The 17135-nt window shown below is 43.4% G+C and overlaps 1 long non-coding RNA gene across 1 annotated transcript in view; it reads left to right on the top strand.

Annotated features, from left to right (window-relative positions):
• Window positions 1-11100, top strand: part of LOC119776091 — a 54100-nt gene extending 43000 nt beyond the window's left edge. The window contains exon 3 of the long non-coding RNA XR_005279732.1: window positions 11006-11100. This is a non-coding gene — a long non-coding RNA (uncharacterized LOC119776091). The remainder of the gene's footprint in view (window positions 1-11005) is intronic.
• The last annotated feature ends 6035 nt before the right edge of the window (window positions 11101-17135 follow it).

Raw genomic sequence — 17135 nt, 5'->3', positions numbered from 1 at the left:
AGTGGTGGCCATCTTTCATGTACCTCCTTCAGACTTTAACTTTAAATTTCTAGACACTTTTATAGGTTCATGAAGGACCTGCAGAGCAGGGGCGGCTCTCTTTAGCTCTGGTGAACGCAGGCTCTGCTAACGCTAAATGACAATGTGGACGGCACAAGTTAATGGTTCCTGCAGAACTGACCCAGGTGATGCACCATCTCTGCATTTCTAAGAATGTCAGCTGTTATTTTATTTTATTTTTTTATCTCAAAACTCGATTCTGTCAGTTTTCTGCCATTCATTCTTGTTTTTTTTATGAAAAAGAAGCCCTCAGATCAGTTCATTAATGAAATCCAAGGCGTGTTTGGGTTTGAATCAGTGTTGTTGCTTGGCGGTTATAGGTAGGAGAGCGGACATATAGCTGATATCTGAGTTAAAGAGGGAGAAATGAAGCATGTAGAGAATCAGTGATGACCTCATTAATCTTCAGAGCTCGCTCCCAGCTGCTGCAGCGTCGGCGCTGGCTGGCACACACTGAGCGAACCGACGGGTTAATCATGCATGTATTCTGCGCACCTCGTATGAATACTTGTTTACGGAGTCATTTTAAGAGCTCCCTGATCTTCATCACCGAGATAAGAAGCAACACATTCAGAATTTTCCCTCTAAATGTCTCCATCCTCAGAGGAGCCTTTTCACTAGAGGAAACGTGATCGCTATGAGGATTTGTTAAAAAGTCTGCTTCAATTAATCAGAATAAAGTAAAAAACACCTCCTATTTAACCTGGGAGAAAACAAGAACCGCATATCTAATGCTTCTCTCTTTTCTTCCAGCAGCATAAGCAGAGGAGAACAGGGAGTTGAAACTTTTAACCCTCCTCCCTTTCCTGTCCTGTCCTGCCTCCAACGAAAACCACAATCTCTCCCAAAGTCCCCAAACTCATCCGAAAATCCGTCTTATCTCAGTTCCTCCCTGATTTTTTTCTTTACTCCACAGCCATTTTCAGCTGGTTCAGCTGCTTTGAGAATTCAGAGATTTAAAAAAAAAATCATTGTGAGCAAAGTTTGACACCAAAATGCAACAGGAGTAGGAGAGCAGAGAAAAATCAACATGATGGAGCCGGTCATGCAAGCTAACGCTAACTCAACTACAGAAAAATGAAAGTAATAAACTCACTGTTCAGTTAGCGTTAGCTTGCATGACCGGCTCCGTGATGCTGGTTTTCCTTCCGTATGAGCGCCACAAGTGTCACGTCACGTGACTAAGAAAACGTGACGGGATTGGCTGGGTGTTGGACGCCACAATCTATGGCTAATGTTTAGCTTGAAGAGAAAATAATAAATAACATTTTAACTGTGTAGAAATAATGACAATGAACTTCTCTTTAGGTCAAAAATGTGTTCTGAATATATTTTACCACTGAAACAGTAAATACAAACACACAACATTTAAATTTCAGCGACACAGATTTACCTCCATACTGTTTCTAATCATTCATTTTTTTTACGAATTTTTACGGAATGACTATGACCTGGATGACTGAGAACCTTCATCAGCATATTCAGTTGTTCTTCTAATGTGGGTTATAGATAACTCTTTCTTCCCTCAGCTGCTGGCAGATCAAACTCCAGCAGGGGAACGCTTCCAGCTTTCTTTGTATCATTGAGTTTAATGATCAGCTGAAGATATTGCCAGCAAGCAGTGCAGAAAATTAACAACAGAGCTGCTGAAGGCTCCCAGTCTGTGACTGGAAATCCCACCACCACCAGAGCTGCTGCTGGAGCTACGTTTCCTCCTGAACCCCCCCCTGCTAAACGTCCAAATCCAGACCAACTCTAAGCTCCTGCTGCAGATCCTCCTTCTTGATATGGAGGGAAGTTTGTTCCATCATAGTTGCAAGCAGCAAGCATGTTTTGCACATGGAAATATGGAAAAAAAAAAATTCAAACTATGGTAGTGGTTTGAAGTCCTTATTTGGCCTTTTAACAAAATATGTAAAAAGAAAAAACAGAAATACATTTTTGATATTAATAATTTCTTACTATGCGATAAGTCAAGATTAACTTTTGTGTAGTCTTCTACTGGCTGTTATCAGGTATATCTGATTGTGTACAATAGGATTTTGAGCAAAGTTTTTACTATTAAATTATTCAAAAGGTGTCAGACGCAAAACATTTCAGAAACCGTATGTATCAAATATGATACATTTTGCAATAAAGGGTTAATTAAGTATTGAAAATAACTTTTTTTTTCCATATTTGTTTTTGAAATAAATTTTTTCAAATTTGACTGTTTTCCTAGCCTAGTAAACTAGCTCCACCCGCCAGCGGCCAAAATCCTTTTTGCCTGCGACTGGTCTAGCCTTGATCAATGCTCCTGGCCCTAGAAGTGATGGGCCAATCACAGCGCAGAGATGCGTTTTGAATTTCTGTCTGAAAAGCGGTTTTGAGGACGTGACGATAAAGCTGCACGGCGCTGGGGAAAGCACAACAAGGAAGATGGCAACAACTATTGAACAGTTCTCGTTTGACTCACCTTTGGAATCAGTGTTGGAAGGATTAGACTTTGGGGGTTTTCGTTGAAACGTGAGCAGGAAGAGGCTCTACGCTCGTTCATTTTTAGGAAGGACGTATTCGCCATTTTACCGACAGGCTGTTTGTTTACGCTCCCCCACCAGCTTTCTGTTGAGCTACGCCACAGTCAGTTGCCCTCATTGGTCAGAGCGTTGGCTAATAGGCACAGAGAGCGGTTTGAAAGGCAACGGGTTGCTCTCATTAACAATCTTCCAATGTCTCATTCATCGGGGCCAGACTAAATTACACATTTAATCTCACATTTATTCTGGTTTATCAGGTTGAACTGTTTAATCACAAACCTCTGCATTGTTTGAGAGATCACTGACTGCTGGATAATTTAGTGGAAGGAAAACTGTACAGATCTGAAATGAGTATTTAGCAGCCTGGTTTGATTATTTGTAGAGCTGCAGGTCTTTAGGGCTCCATCTCTGCTCTGAAGAAATTAGGGCTGCATCTGATGATAATTTCCAAATAGATTAATCTGACAAATATTTATCGATGAATTGATTAATAATCGGATAGCCAAAGGTTCATTAAAGAAGACTTTTTATGAATTTAAACCAGGTGAACCTAAAGCTTTTCCACTTGGGGAGTTCTGGATGGAGCAGATTGACAGATGGAAATATTATTTTTATCTTAAATTCAAAATGTTTACATATTTTTTTTACGATCTTGATGTAATTACAGCTCTAAGTTGGTCGCTCTGTCAACTAAAGGTATATTTTAGAGTCTCTATACTCCAGTTAACGATTAATTGATTACTAAAGTAGTAGACGATTATTTCAATAATCAATTAATTTGATATATTGTTTCAGCCCTAGTAGAAATAGACCTTTACATCAGCAGATTTTACCATGTCAATGTGTTTCTCTATTCCCAGGTCATTAGTGCATTCAGCAGCCACGTCCTGAGGTTATGGAAGGCACAGGACGTTTAGTTAATGTTTGACTTGTTAATAAATGTTTCTTGTTGTTTAAAATCATGTATTTGTAACTATTGTTGTCATTTTATCATATAAATGGTGGAAGAACAACTGATTTTGGTTTCAGAAATGGGCAGCACATAACTGATGTGAAAATAATTGGCATTGGAGAGAAAAAAATAAAAAACCTGTATGACCCAATCTATACTGCTTTGCTCATAAAGAGGCTAAAATGTTTGCTGTGTTAAAGCTCAGGCAGGCCAGACAGGCCTGTGAACCTCAGTGGGATTCAGGGCTGGACTTTGACTAGGCCGCTCTCACAGATGCATTTGCTTTGATCTAAACCCATCAACCATCTTTGACTGCGTGTTTCGGGTCGTTGTTCAGCGTCTCTTGAAGCTGCTGTTTCCTCGTCTCTCGCTCCGTCCATCTTCCACTAAACTTTCTCCATTTTCCTGGTGTTTCTCCCTCTCTGCGGGACGTTTTGATGGCCCTAAAGGGGGTCATTCCTGTCTCTGTGTCCAGATGTTGGATTAAACTTAGCTTCGGTTTAGAACTTTACTTAGGCCCCGTCCACACCAAGTCAAACCCTGGCCTACACCAACAAATTTTTCACCAAACCAGCCTCTCATCCACACGAAGCCGGCGTTTCGGGGGTCTGTAAACAATCTTTTTTTTATTCAGCCTTCAGAGTGGGAAGATTTTGAAACGCTGTTTTTGCGTTTCCATCTTTACGCTCTAACTGCATTTTTTTTCTTACACGCATGCGTCATAGCGTCGCCTCTAAACACGCATGCGCGACACAGTATCACAACAACAATGGCGCCGTACTGTGTTGAATGGTTGCTGCTCATGCTACTCACCCTGCTGTCGGGCTTACAACAGAATCTTCTTCTTCTGGAATATCTCCAGGAAGAACAGAGCAATATCCACCACATAGTTCAGCACCTGAACTTGACTGAACCACCAAAATGGACCCGCAGGGCAACCATGTATAAATATTAGTGCGCATGCCCAACATTTCGTCGCCTATTTTTGCTTTGGCACCACAGCGCCACTTACAGGCCTGGCATACATTTTGCAGCGTTTTCATGTATTCGTGTGGACGATCACATTTATTTACGTCTCCGTCTTTACGACAAACGTTCTGGAAAATATTAGCGTTTCGTGTTCGTTTTGACTTCGTGTGGACGGGGCCTCAGTACTTCTGCTGTGTTCCTTCTTTTTTATGATGTTCTCTGCATTTATGGTGAGAAACATTAACGGCTGGACTTCCTGTTTCTGTTGGGAGGAAATGGGTCAGAACAATAACGATCACACAGATCGTCATGTACCTTCCATGGTGATAAACCCCAGAATGGCAGCTATTCGGGTCATGTAGTCCTCTCTTCCTCTCTCTTTCTGCTGGGAGTTCAGCTCACCCCCCCCCCCCCCCCTGTCTTTACTTGCAAGATCAGTCTGCAGTGATTTTCTTTCACTTCTTTTTTATCAGCCTTCTTATCTGCTGAATTGCTCACTGTTTATAATATGATAAAATGCAAACAAAACCACCTTTTGCAGAAGTTACAGGAGCTTCTAATGAACTGAATGGTTGGATAAAGCAGAGACTTCCTGGAGAGATGAAAGGTGATTGATTACCCTTCAAAGCTCCTTTATCTGGACAAATATTTTTCTCTGCATCATTTTTTATTCAAACCAACCTTCACCTTCCTTACATGTTAAGATTAGCCTTAAATGTTACATTTTAAAAGGATGTGTTTTATTTTATAGGTGATTTTTTTCATTTAGTTGGTTCCTTTACTTCAAGTACCAAAGTTTACAACAACCCCTCATTTTGGGAAATCATGTGGTGACAGTGGAAAGGAACATTTTCCAGTTAACAGAAATAAATCTATAGAACAACCAGAACGGGGCTCCGTCAAGCCGCAATGCGCTGCGGCCAATAGGAACGCTGCCTGAGCTACATCACCTCCTGACCTTTGACCCTGACTTCCCCTTCAGCCCAGCGGAGGCTGAACTCAGGGTTGCAAACCTTAATCCTCTTTACCTCTCAAAACCCAGCGGGTCGCCGGTGACCCGTTTTAAAGTTTTTACAAGTAATAACTCAGAATGCATGAAAATTATAGACACTTTAGACATCGTTGGAAAGCTTAGATTCTCCACAATTTAACCAACTAGATCATTTTATGGACATAACGAGCACCAAAGCACAATTAACAGATATGGCAGCATGTCAAAATATATCCCATGACAAAGCAGCTACAACAAGCAAAAATGTCTTTATTACTGCTGTTCAAAAAAATACAGAGAATAAAAAAAAAAACTTTGGCTTGATGCAGCTTGGGTGTTTTACTCACCCAATTTTCATGTATATATTCAGAAACTAGAAGGTGTTTCAAATAATGTATCATACATGTAATTTAGGCTTATGCTGCGTTCACACCGGGCGCAGCAGAAGCAGCGAGTTTACATGCAAAGTCAGTGGTTGACGCCCATCAAGGCGCAGCAAAAGGTCCCGGAGCGCGCTCTGAGCAGCAGGCGCAGCGCGTCGGGAGCATTTAAGCATCTGACGCGCGTGACGCGCCGCGCCGCGCCGCAAACGCGCTGCTGCTCGAGATGGAAAAATTTGAACTTTTGCTGCTCGACGCCCCGCATCAACCAATCAGAGAAGCTGATCTGGGAGCTGGCAGAGAGACAGACACATTGCTGATGATCAGAGCGCTGTGATCACTCCTCTGAAACAGTTTATTAACGCCTAAATTCACTTAAAATGCAGAAATCTGCCGGCAGAATATGTTGGCTTTTATTATCCTGCTGCCTGCAGTTTGGATTATTTAGATGAAAAACACCTACCAGCCGCCGCGGTGAACCGCGAGGAGGCGACCCGGCCAGAGGCTGCTGATGAAGGGATTCCTACTGTCGGCGCACCGCTGGTATGTGGGGGTCTGAGCGGCTCCGACGGGAGGCAGGATGATAATTTGAATGAACTGACTGCACTGATTAAACATATTAAAACTACTTTATTCCCACTGATCACAGCAAATATAGCTGCAAGGCAGAGAAAGGATAGTGAAGCTCCGCCCAACGCGCGTCAGACACACTTTTGGACCGCGCAGCCAGAGCAGCAAAGCTGCTTCAGCCGCGCGTCAGAACTAACTGGTACAAGCAGTAAAAAGGAAGCGGCAGACGAGATTTTGCAAAATAGGCGAGACTTTCCCAAAGTGAGGTGGATATTAAGAGGTTAAACAATGTTTAATATGAAGCTAAATTATGATCATGGTTTATGGCACCAGAGCAGATCTGTGTTCAGCTGATACACAGAAAAATCTCCTGCTCTAACCGTTTGATAGATAATATTTGGGAAGTTTTATTTTTTTCAAAGGGAAGGTAAGATTGAAATGTTGAAGGTTGTTTTGTGATCTTATAACGACTGACTGTCCGCTGTAGAGAAGGCAGGATTGATGAAAATCGACGTCGACATGTCAGACTTTTGAAATAACGGTGATCGGCCAGAAACCTGCAGTTGTTGCCCCCCCCCCGATGTTGAGAAAACACTAAAATATTAGTCTACTAGTTTCATGCCCCAGTTTCAGGAAACAGGTTGGTTCCTGTTTTTATCAGTTAATGTAATATTTTACTTCCCAACAGGACGAGTCTCTGCATATCAGGCCTGTGATTCCTGCGGCCGCAAAGTCGTTTGGAATTAGCTGATTTTGTCAGCAGGTCGTTTGCTGATGGCTGCTGTTCATTAGGAGAACAAAGAAGGAGATGAAACGCTTAACATGGAGGAACTGTTTTCATCAACCTCTAAATTCTCTGAAACAAACCTGCTTTTATTCCTTTTTTTTTTAAATATCTTAATAAAACCGAAATCTCCTGCAGTGCGATCGCAGAAAACTCCTCGTTTGAGTTCTATGATGTTCCTGATGAAAGTCGAGCATCAAAGGTCGAACAGAATTTGCTATTTCAGTTCGATGGAGTTTCTGGCAGAAATCTCTCCTCATGTCTCCCTGTCTGCAAACAGTTTCTGATGGATCCAATATTTTATTTCTTTACATCAGAACTTTTAAGTAAAATCATTTAATTTAAGGAAACTGGCCCTGCGATGGACCGCCGACCTGTTGGGTGTACCCTCACTGGGAAAACAATCTAGAAATAAGTAAAACTTTCTTAAATTACGTGTATTTACCCTGGTAGTTTGCCAATAGAATTAAAATAAGATAATTAGATAACATGCACTTGAAATAAGACAATGCAATTGTGTTTTCTTATTTTAAATGTAAAAAGTCTTGTTCAATTGGCAAAATGTCTCTTTTACCTCCTCAAACCAAGAACAAATGCACTTATTTTAAGAAACAATGACTTAGTAAGATTTAAATATTTCCAGTGCTGCCTCTCTTTCTAATATGTGAGGCTAATGATTAAAGGAGGTCAGAGTTTCTACTGTACTGTTAGAAGCTGATATCTTCACCATCTTTTTGCTGAAAGTGTTTATCTAGAGATGTTTTAACTTCAGTTTAATTCAAAAGACCTGTAAAAAATATATATAAAAAAAAAGCAATAATGTTTTTTTGCTACCTGAAAACATTAAAATCCTACGATGGCGGAAGAGCTTTATGCAGCGGCTGCTGCTGTTAATGAGTAACGGCGTTTGGAGGAGATGGAGTTAACATCTCTGAGAGGTTGGAGCTGCAGCATTTAATTGGCTTAAAACTCACCGTTCAGTTTACTGCCATCTTAAACTTTAAGGCCCTGAAATGGGCGGGGCCCGGTTCGGTGTGACCCCCCTGCCCCGCCCCAGCCTCATTGCCTCAGTCGCTACAAAGCAGCTTTAATGGCTGCTGTTGTTTCACATGATGAGCCAATCTGGCATCATAGAGCTGTTACACAACGGTACAACGGTACCAGGCTACCAGCTATCAGCAGCAGTAAAAACTCCTCCTGCGGTTCAGGATCATTACAGAACCCCCCCCCCCCCCTCCATGGTTAATGAAGATTAGGAGCATCGGAGTGTGAGCCGTTTGTTTATCACAGGATGCGGATCGGATCGGGCTCCAGGGCAGAATGTCTCGTGGTTTCTGACCGCTGCGGCGTGGCCTAGCCTCCCTCTGCAGAGGAGAGGGCGGCCATCTGGACCCGGAGCTGAGGCGGCGCCATAGAGGACAGAATCAGGACGAGGATCTCCTTTTAGGTTTAGCTTTTTGCTGCTTCTTTCACTCCTTCCATCTGCCCCTCCGTCCCCTCAAAGTCACACCAGAGTGTCTCTTCCTCGCCGGGAGTCGGCCATAATGAGCCCGGCCTGCAGACTCAGAATGACATCTGACACCACAGTCATTACTGTAATAACCAGCCCAGTTTTTATTATGGTGCATCTGTTCCAATATTACTGAATAACACAGCAGGAAAGCTGCAGCTAAGTTTTCAATCAACACAAATGGTAGAAAACCGTCTGAAAAACTGGAAATGAAGCACCGCTGTGATCTGGATCAGCCGTGAACATTAGGAAATCTGCAGAGATTTGCTCTGTTATGGAAAGAGGGAAGAATGATAAATATGTCTGAACTTAAACTCCTGCTCTGTACCAGTCCTCAGCTAACAACGGCGTTTAGTATTTCAGAACAAACCAAACCAGCTTGATTTCCAGCGGTGTTCTTCATCCTGGGCAACATGACACAATAAGAAGACATTTTACAGGTTTAGTCTCCTAACGTTCCCAGAGGTCAGATTGGCCATCGCTAGGAGTGTTTCCCTCCGCCATTAAATTGTGCAGATTTCAATAACGGAAATAAATTCACTGAATGGAACCCCTGAATTAAAAACAAACTTTTTTTTACATAAAAAGTTTTCCCCTTTTTCAGTTGTTTCTAAAAGGTTAAATTTTACAAAGATTTTTATTTTATTTTTTACCTTTATGGAGCTAAATTGGTTCTATTTTCCCAAATACATGCGGTTCATACATGCACAGGACAAGATTGGCCAAAGTATTTCTGTTCCATAAACAACCATACTTTAAATCTCAGAGTAGTGGTCTGTAAACTTCACTGCATTTGTGTGTAGATTGTTGAGACTCTCCTGATGTGTATTTGTGAAAATTGAGACTGATTTAGTGCCATAGTGAAACGCTCCCTCTACTATTCGACACACATCTTGAATCATCTCATAACATCGCTAAAAAACTCTAATCCAGCTGTTAGCTGATCAGTGGAACTGAGCTCACCTTTGATTAGAAACTTATTGAAATGGATAAATTAAAAACAAATCCTATAATTCTGTCAGATTCATTTCTATCCATTAACCTCGGATCTCAGAATTTGGAGTTGTTGAAATGTGGCCCTATTACAACAATAAGGACTAAAATACTTCTCTATGTGGCGTTTTGTTCATAATCAACACCGTCACAACATTTAGTCTTCTAATCAGTGAAAACAGCTGATTGAATATCACATAAACTCAAACGAACGGCGAAAACCATCAAAGTAGAAACGTAGATCAGAGTCCTGCACGGGTCTGAGTTTTCAGAACTGAATCCACCCGAACCCGTAGAGTTCAGAACAACCTGTGACCCGAAATTATCCCCATTTGAAACCCGACCAGGACCAGACCGACCAGTAAATAACGAGGTGTGACCTGACCCATGATCACAAAGTGTACACACAGCTATTTATGATGACAGAAGCAGTAAAGATCGTTGCTTCACGCTCACATCCAGCGTGCGCTAAGCTCACCGATTAATGGCTGTTAATTGGCCAAATTTAGAAAGTTTGCCTTACTGCTTAAAAAAATACTAATATCTGGATATTATTAAGTTAATAAGTTAATAAATAAGAAAATATAAATAAGTTTCATTACTGCTCTAACTCTATTATACCTGCATTTTGTTCATTTACATGTGTGAAGTAATATTGGGTTTTTCTTTAGACCGTAGATATAGGTTTTGTACGGGTACCAGACCCGGTGCAGGACTCTGACATAGATGAGCAGCAGCCATTTTGACCCGACTCGCCCGTGAGTTTGGACCTTCACGGCTGTTCTAGTTGATTTTTCCTGCTCAGACGTTGGAACAAGAACCTGAAACACATTTTATTTCTTTGGGTTTATGGATGAAATCTCTACGGCGACATGGAATAAGTCTCTGCTTGTAGAAGTCTGATCCTCCTTATCTGGAGCGTTTGGTGACACGCTGTAAAGAGCGGCGATGCCTCCATGGCTGCGTGTCACAGAGAGCCATGATGGGTAGGAGAAGCCCGCTGACGGCATCACAAACAGAGCCGGGACGTCTGACGGATGTGGGCTGTGATAATGAGAGGAAGGAGCGGCTCAGTCTGCGTCTGGTTGTCAGTCGGGTTTGATCCTCTGAGGCCTTCGCTCTTTGATATTCAGCACTTTCCTCTCTTTTTTCCACAGCTCAACAGAAACCTCCACCTTCTTCTCTTGCTGTGTTCTTATTTTTCTGCTGCAGCTTTTCTTTGTCTTGTCTGTTTTCAGCCATCATCTCATTCTTGTGTTTCTCTGCTGACTGTCCTTCAGGCTGGATTTTCTCCATTGAAGTCATCGGAGGCGGAGGAGCCTTTTTGTCACCGCTCATCGCTTTTCTCACGCTGGGATTTACATTAGTAAATCTGGTAAGGCCTCTAAAAGCTTAAATTGCCTTTGAGCCTATTAAGGTGTGCTCCTCCTGTGCTCTTAACATGTTGTGTTATTTGTTTGTGCTCCTTCGTTGCTTTTTTTTTTTCTTCCTATGTCAGGACTTAGAAAAGTTGCAGTGGAAATAATTTCTATGTGCTGGAGGCATTTCTTGGGTTGGATTTAGCAAGGCGGCAGCATGGAGCCTCATTCGGAGCAGTGAGCTCTAAAAGGAGAACCACAGGCAGATCAATACTGCACAGCTTCCATTTGTATTTTTCTTTCTTTGTCCTCAAAAGGAACGTATTTGTTAAATGAAAGAGACGATTTAAAAAAAATCAGTCTGTGGAGGTTATATGAGGATCTTCTTCATGCGTCTCTGCAGCTTGACTGCAGTATTACACATTAAACTAAATGGTCCTTTCCAGTCCAACGGCAGCTGAATGGCAGCCCACTTCCCTGCAACTACCAGCCAAATCCCCTCCAACTTCCAGCCACTGGAGTGACAGAAATTTTTTATCAGCTCTTATTCTGTTATCAACTGTTTTCTGAGTCTGGGTTTAATCTCCAGACGTTTGGTTTCACGGTCAGTTGCAGATGTTTTCTGGTCTGGGACGGACGCGTGGCCGAAGGCTGAGGGCTTTCCTCCTGGTTAACTCTGTTCTCACCCTGGGCTGTTTGCTGTGCAGCAGATTTTACAGCTGCTCGGGTTCTCCCCCTCATAGCTTCCCCTCAGACTTTTCTAAAACTGCTGTGCCTCCCGTTACCCCACCCTTTTTTAGCAGCATGGTCAGCGCAGCGTCAACAGAAACCACCCACCACCCCAAGGAGTAATGTGCAGCAGTAGAGGTGTCCTGATGAAGAGAGGCGGCGCCTCCATCAGCTGCTGGTTTTCTTAGGAACCTTTCTAGCCTGCAGCTGGTCTACTCCAGTAAATATTGCTGCCATCAGATAATTCAGCGACATCAGGCAGAGCTTGGTGTTTTATGCAGATGTCTGTGATGCTCTGCCTTGCAGACGGAAGCTGGAGAGCAGAAAGCAGACCTGTGGTCTGGATCTCCCAGGTAGAGAGATTTGGACCAATGTTGTTAATTCAGTAGATGAACCTGTGGATCTTTTCTGCATCTGAATCATCCACATCCGTCACCAGAACGTTTTTTAGAACCAAAACAAAGTGGTCCATTATGTTAGACCCAGCTTTAAGCTGTTCAGGCTGTGTTCTGGGCTCTGTTTCAATCGCATTAACTGTAAATCGCCTTGAGATGACGTGTTGTGAATTGGCGCTATATAAATGAATTTAATTAAATTTAATTAAAACACTTCCTGCTGGGAGCAGAGAAGTGCTGACTGATTTATGGGAGTGGCTTGTAGCGGCGGCTGACCCACACCCACCTTAATGAGCTTTACTTTCTCATACCTGAGCGTCTGAAACGCCTCCTCCAACCTTCACCACCTCCATTGAAGGGTGACCTCCACAGCCCTGACCAGCAAGAGAGATCCCACCATGAGGTGGTTACCTGGGCAGCTAAAGGAAACCCTGAATTAGAGAAACGAGATGAGATCATAATGAACTCTTAATGATCTCCTTTTTTCACAGGAAGAAATTATTTTTATTTTGTTTTCATGCAGGTTTAAAGTTCTCCGGCTTTGCATCACCTTTGCTTCTGGTCCTGTCTGTGCCTTTCTATCAGACGACCTTAGAAACCGATTCTTTTATTTTTTTTTCTAACAGTGTCCTGTCTGGCAATGTGGCAATAAGAATTATTGTCTTGATGCCAAAAAGAGCCCAACAGATTTTGCTTTCACCAGTGGAGCAGTACGGCTATCGCCATAGTGTTCCGCTTGATTTATGCATAGAAAAGTTTTATTATAATTCATGCAGGGAGTTTTACAGATTATATGGACACTGCAATCTAAGTAGAACAGGTAAGGAAAAGACAGAAAAAATGAGAAAAGATGAAAGAAAGAAGAAAAAAAAGGGAGATAATGATAAAACTGATTGTAAGTGAAACAGCAGAGGATGAGGCAGCAGCTTTTAGAAACGTTTTGACATTTAGAAAGCTTTCAGCTGCAGGACGGAAGCAGCAGAACAAACAAAAGCGTCATTTTCTGAGAGCCAGTCCCATACATGTGATCGACTGGTTTCAAGTTGGATCTGATTTAAAACCTAGATAGTTTATTGTCCATAAGTTTCAGCTGAACTGGAAGCTTTCTTTTTCTCCTGGTCCTAAATTATGCAGCCTAATAAAATCTCCTGATCAGATTATCCAGCTCCTGTCCCGCTGTGGCTAATCTATATAGTCCACAAGCATGAAAACTGTCATCCTGACAGAAAAAAACCACCAGCATCGCTAAAAAAAGCAACATTATATTCTCCTCCTCCAAAAAGCTGAACTTTGTTAAATTTGATCATTAATATAAGAACTAGTAGTTTTTTGGCAGTATAACCCATTAATTCCCAATAAAAATGAACAATAAATAAAGGAATTTTATTCTTGTTTTTAATGCAAGTTTAAGGTTATTAGAAGCACTAATATCCAGTCAATATTACCACTAACTGGATGAAGCCTCTGCCTTCATATACAGATATTATTATCCATTAATCGCCGGCAGCTTCCAGCTGTTTTTATTACCGCTGTTCTCATGGAGCGGCGAGCGACCCATCAGCCCATCGATCAGCCAATCAGGAGCGTATCTGACGAACCTTCTGCTCAGTTTGGGAAACATGATCATACCTCTTGCTTGCGAGTGAAGAGTTTTCTGATCTGATTCAGTTTTTTTGTAGAGATTGTAAATGGATCAGATCGGTGGCTAAAAGATTTCCTGTGACAGTAAAGGACATGTTGGACGTCTGCCTTTAAAAGTTGGTCTGAACCCAGGAAGTACGCCTGCAGTCGTAAAGATAATCTTTCAGGTTTGCCAGAAGCACATTTAGCTCTGGGCGCCGCGGGCCCCTCCATCTTCCTCTCCCTGTCCTCTTCTTCATAGAGAGTAAGTGATGAGGCCCTCCAGAGGAGCCGTCTTCCACATTTGTTATGACTGCCGGAGAAACGAAGGGAGAAGATTGAAGGAGGGGGAAAAGTGACGGACGGAGATTGAAAGAGACAACATGTGATTGGTACAGTGAAAAGCTCTCATTAATGGATGTCTGCGTCTGGTTTTCCTCTCCGTATATGCTCCCTCCGACCTCACAAACAACAACACAGGCCTCCTTCCTTTGCTGTCAGGGAGATGAATCTCCTGCTAGCGACTGGAAAGAAATGGAGCTATGCTGGGGAAATTAAGTCACAGCTATACTTAATCATTTACTGCCACTCCTTCTTCTTGCTGTCTTCCTTCTCTTTACCCATCTCTGTTGTCCTCTGCTAGCTGACAGCGGAGGTGAGGAATGGCTACAGTCTCTGAATGAAATCCCCAGGCTCCTCTAACCAACCGCTCTCAGCATTTAGTGACCCACCTCAGCTGAGCTGCATTCCTGCATCAGCAGCTGAAGCAGAGAGACTCGTTTCCCTCCCTGCTGCTGGAGAAGGAAATATGGATTTAGAGCTTCACTGTTTTTATACGTCTGTTAGCTAAAAATGTCACAACGTGGCGCCAGCTTACAGCAGAAGGCTGAGTGGAGTCTGAGAGGCTAGAAAATGGACGAGATCATCCATCCATCTACCTGTCCGTCCGTCCATCCCTCCAACCATCTGTCCACCCGTCCATCCCTCCATCCCTCCAACTACCCATCCATCCGTCCTTCCCTACATCCCTCTGTCCATCTGTCCGTCAATCCATCCATCCATCTACCCGTCCGTCCGTCCATCCCTCCAACCATCTGTCCACCCGTCCATCCCTCCATCTACCCGTCCGTCCATCCATCCATCCATCTACCTGTCCGTCCGTCCATCCATCCATCTACCTGTCCGTCCGTCCATCCCTCCAACCATCTGTCCACCCGTCCATCCCTCCATCTACCCGTCCGTCCATCCATCCCTCCATCTACCCGTCCGTCCATCCATCCCTCCATCTACCCGTCCGTCCATCCCTCCAACCATCTGTCCATCCATTCATCCCTCCATCCCTCCATCCCTCCAACTACCCATCCATCCGTCCTTCCCTACATCCCTCTGTCCATCTGTCCGTCAATCCATCCATCCATCTACCCGTCCGTCCGTCCATCCCTCCAACCATCTGTCCACCCGTCCATCCCTCCATCTACCCGTCCGTCCATCCATCCATCCATCTACCCGTCCATCCATCCCTCCATCTACCCGTCCGTCCATCCCTCCAACCATCTGTCCATCCATTCATCCCTCCATCCCTCCATCCCTCCAACTACCCATCCATCCGTCCTTCCCTACATCCCTCTGTCCATCTGTCCGTCAATCCATCCATCCATCTACCCGTCCGTCCATCCCTCCAACCATCTGTCCATCCATTCATCCCTCCATCCCTCCATCCCTCCAACTACCCATCCATCCGTCCTTCCCTACATCCCTCTGTCCATCTGTCCGTCAATCCATCCATCCATCTACCCGTCCGTCCGTCCATCCCTCCAACCATCTGTCCACCCGTCCATCCCTCCATCTACCCGTCCGTCCGTCCATCCATCCATCCATCTTGTGTCCTTCATATATTTACCAAGGAAATAGTAAATATAGTGATAGAACCTGTATCTGAGTTGGTGAACATCTGCAGCTCAGAAGCAGCTATAGTTCCACTCCTTCCACATTCAGACCAGATTTAAAGCACTAATAAGATCAGAGATCTTGATGGTAATCGATGAGCTCAGTCCTGGATGGATACAAGTTGTAATTTTTTTTTTAGAGAACCGATTGGGGGGGGTTACATCTGAGTATTTAAGTAGTTGATCTGAATGTTTTCTGTAATCGACCATATTGATGCCATTAAAACCAGTTCTTAATGCTGCTCAAAGTCTCTGCAGATCCTGAATGGGATCTTTTTCTAACAGCAGCTCCACACTGGGAGCTCCAGGCTGCTGCATTATTAACATCCATGAGCCTCAGACATCCTCTATACCAACATGCCTGTCAGGAATAATTCTGCATAATGCTAAGAAATGAGAGAATGACATTTCCACCTAAAATATCCTAACATTTCCAGATGCATTGAACTGAACTCTACAGGAAGTGAAGGTTTGAAGAAGTTTCAAACTCAATCATTTAGAAAAACAGAAGCTGAAGCGGGTTTAATGAATTCACTGTGAACTAAAATTTTAAGATATCTTGTTAGACAGGCTTCCTGGGAAACAACAGAGCAGCTTCTGTCAGATAGAAGTCTGTTTCAAAGGAATAGGTGAGGGAGTTTATCCTTCCTGCATGTTCAAGCAGATCATTGATCAAAATGTTCATTGATTGCAGCGCTCCGTTATAATCAAACGTTTCTGACAGCACTGTCCTTAGCAGACCTCAGAGGCTGAACGTCCGCAGACATGGCTGCGTGCGGCGAGGAGAGCGTCTGCATCATCAGCATGTCTGCAGGTGGAGAACAGACCTTAAAAAGGTTGTAGGTTTTATTTAGGCATGTTCCTCCATGGCTGCTCTCCATTTGTACCACGTCTCAAAAAACTTAGTAATACACCTTATGTCAAAAATGATTGATGACTAATGACCTGACCTTATGACCTTTTGACCTCACCCCTCCCCCCTTCCGGTCCCCCCCCCCCAAATGATTTATGACCCACCCCTCCCCCACAAATGATTTATGACCCACCCCTCCCCCCACAAATGATTTATGACTTATGACCTTTTGACCTTACCCCTCCCCCACAAATGATTTATGACCTTACCCCTCCCCCACAAATGATTTATGACAACCCTCCCCCCTTCCGGTCCCATCCCCCATCCTTCTGGATCCCCCAAGATTTATGACCTTAACCCTCCCCATTCCGTTCCCCATCCCCCATCCTTCCGGATCCCCAAGATTTATGACTCCATCACCCACCCTCCTTCCCTAAGCTAACCAATGAAAATAGGAGGGCGGAATTATGTCCTCTTTAAATATTGCCTGGGAGAAAAGTTTTTGTATT

The sequence above is a fragment of the Cyprinodon tularosa genome, unplaced genomic scaffold (genome assembly GCF_016077235.1).
Source record: "Cyprinodon tularosa strain WSP-4 unplaced genomic scaffold, ASM1607723v1 ctg908, whole genome shotgun sequence".
In the NCBI taxonomy this organism is placed as follows: domain Eukaryota; kingdom Metazoa; phylum Chordata; class Actinopteri; order Cyprinodontiformes; family Cyprinodontidae; genus Cyprinodon; species Cyprinodon tularosa.
This window is presented reverse-complemented; position numbering and strand designations above follow the sequence as displayed.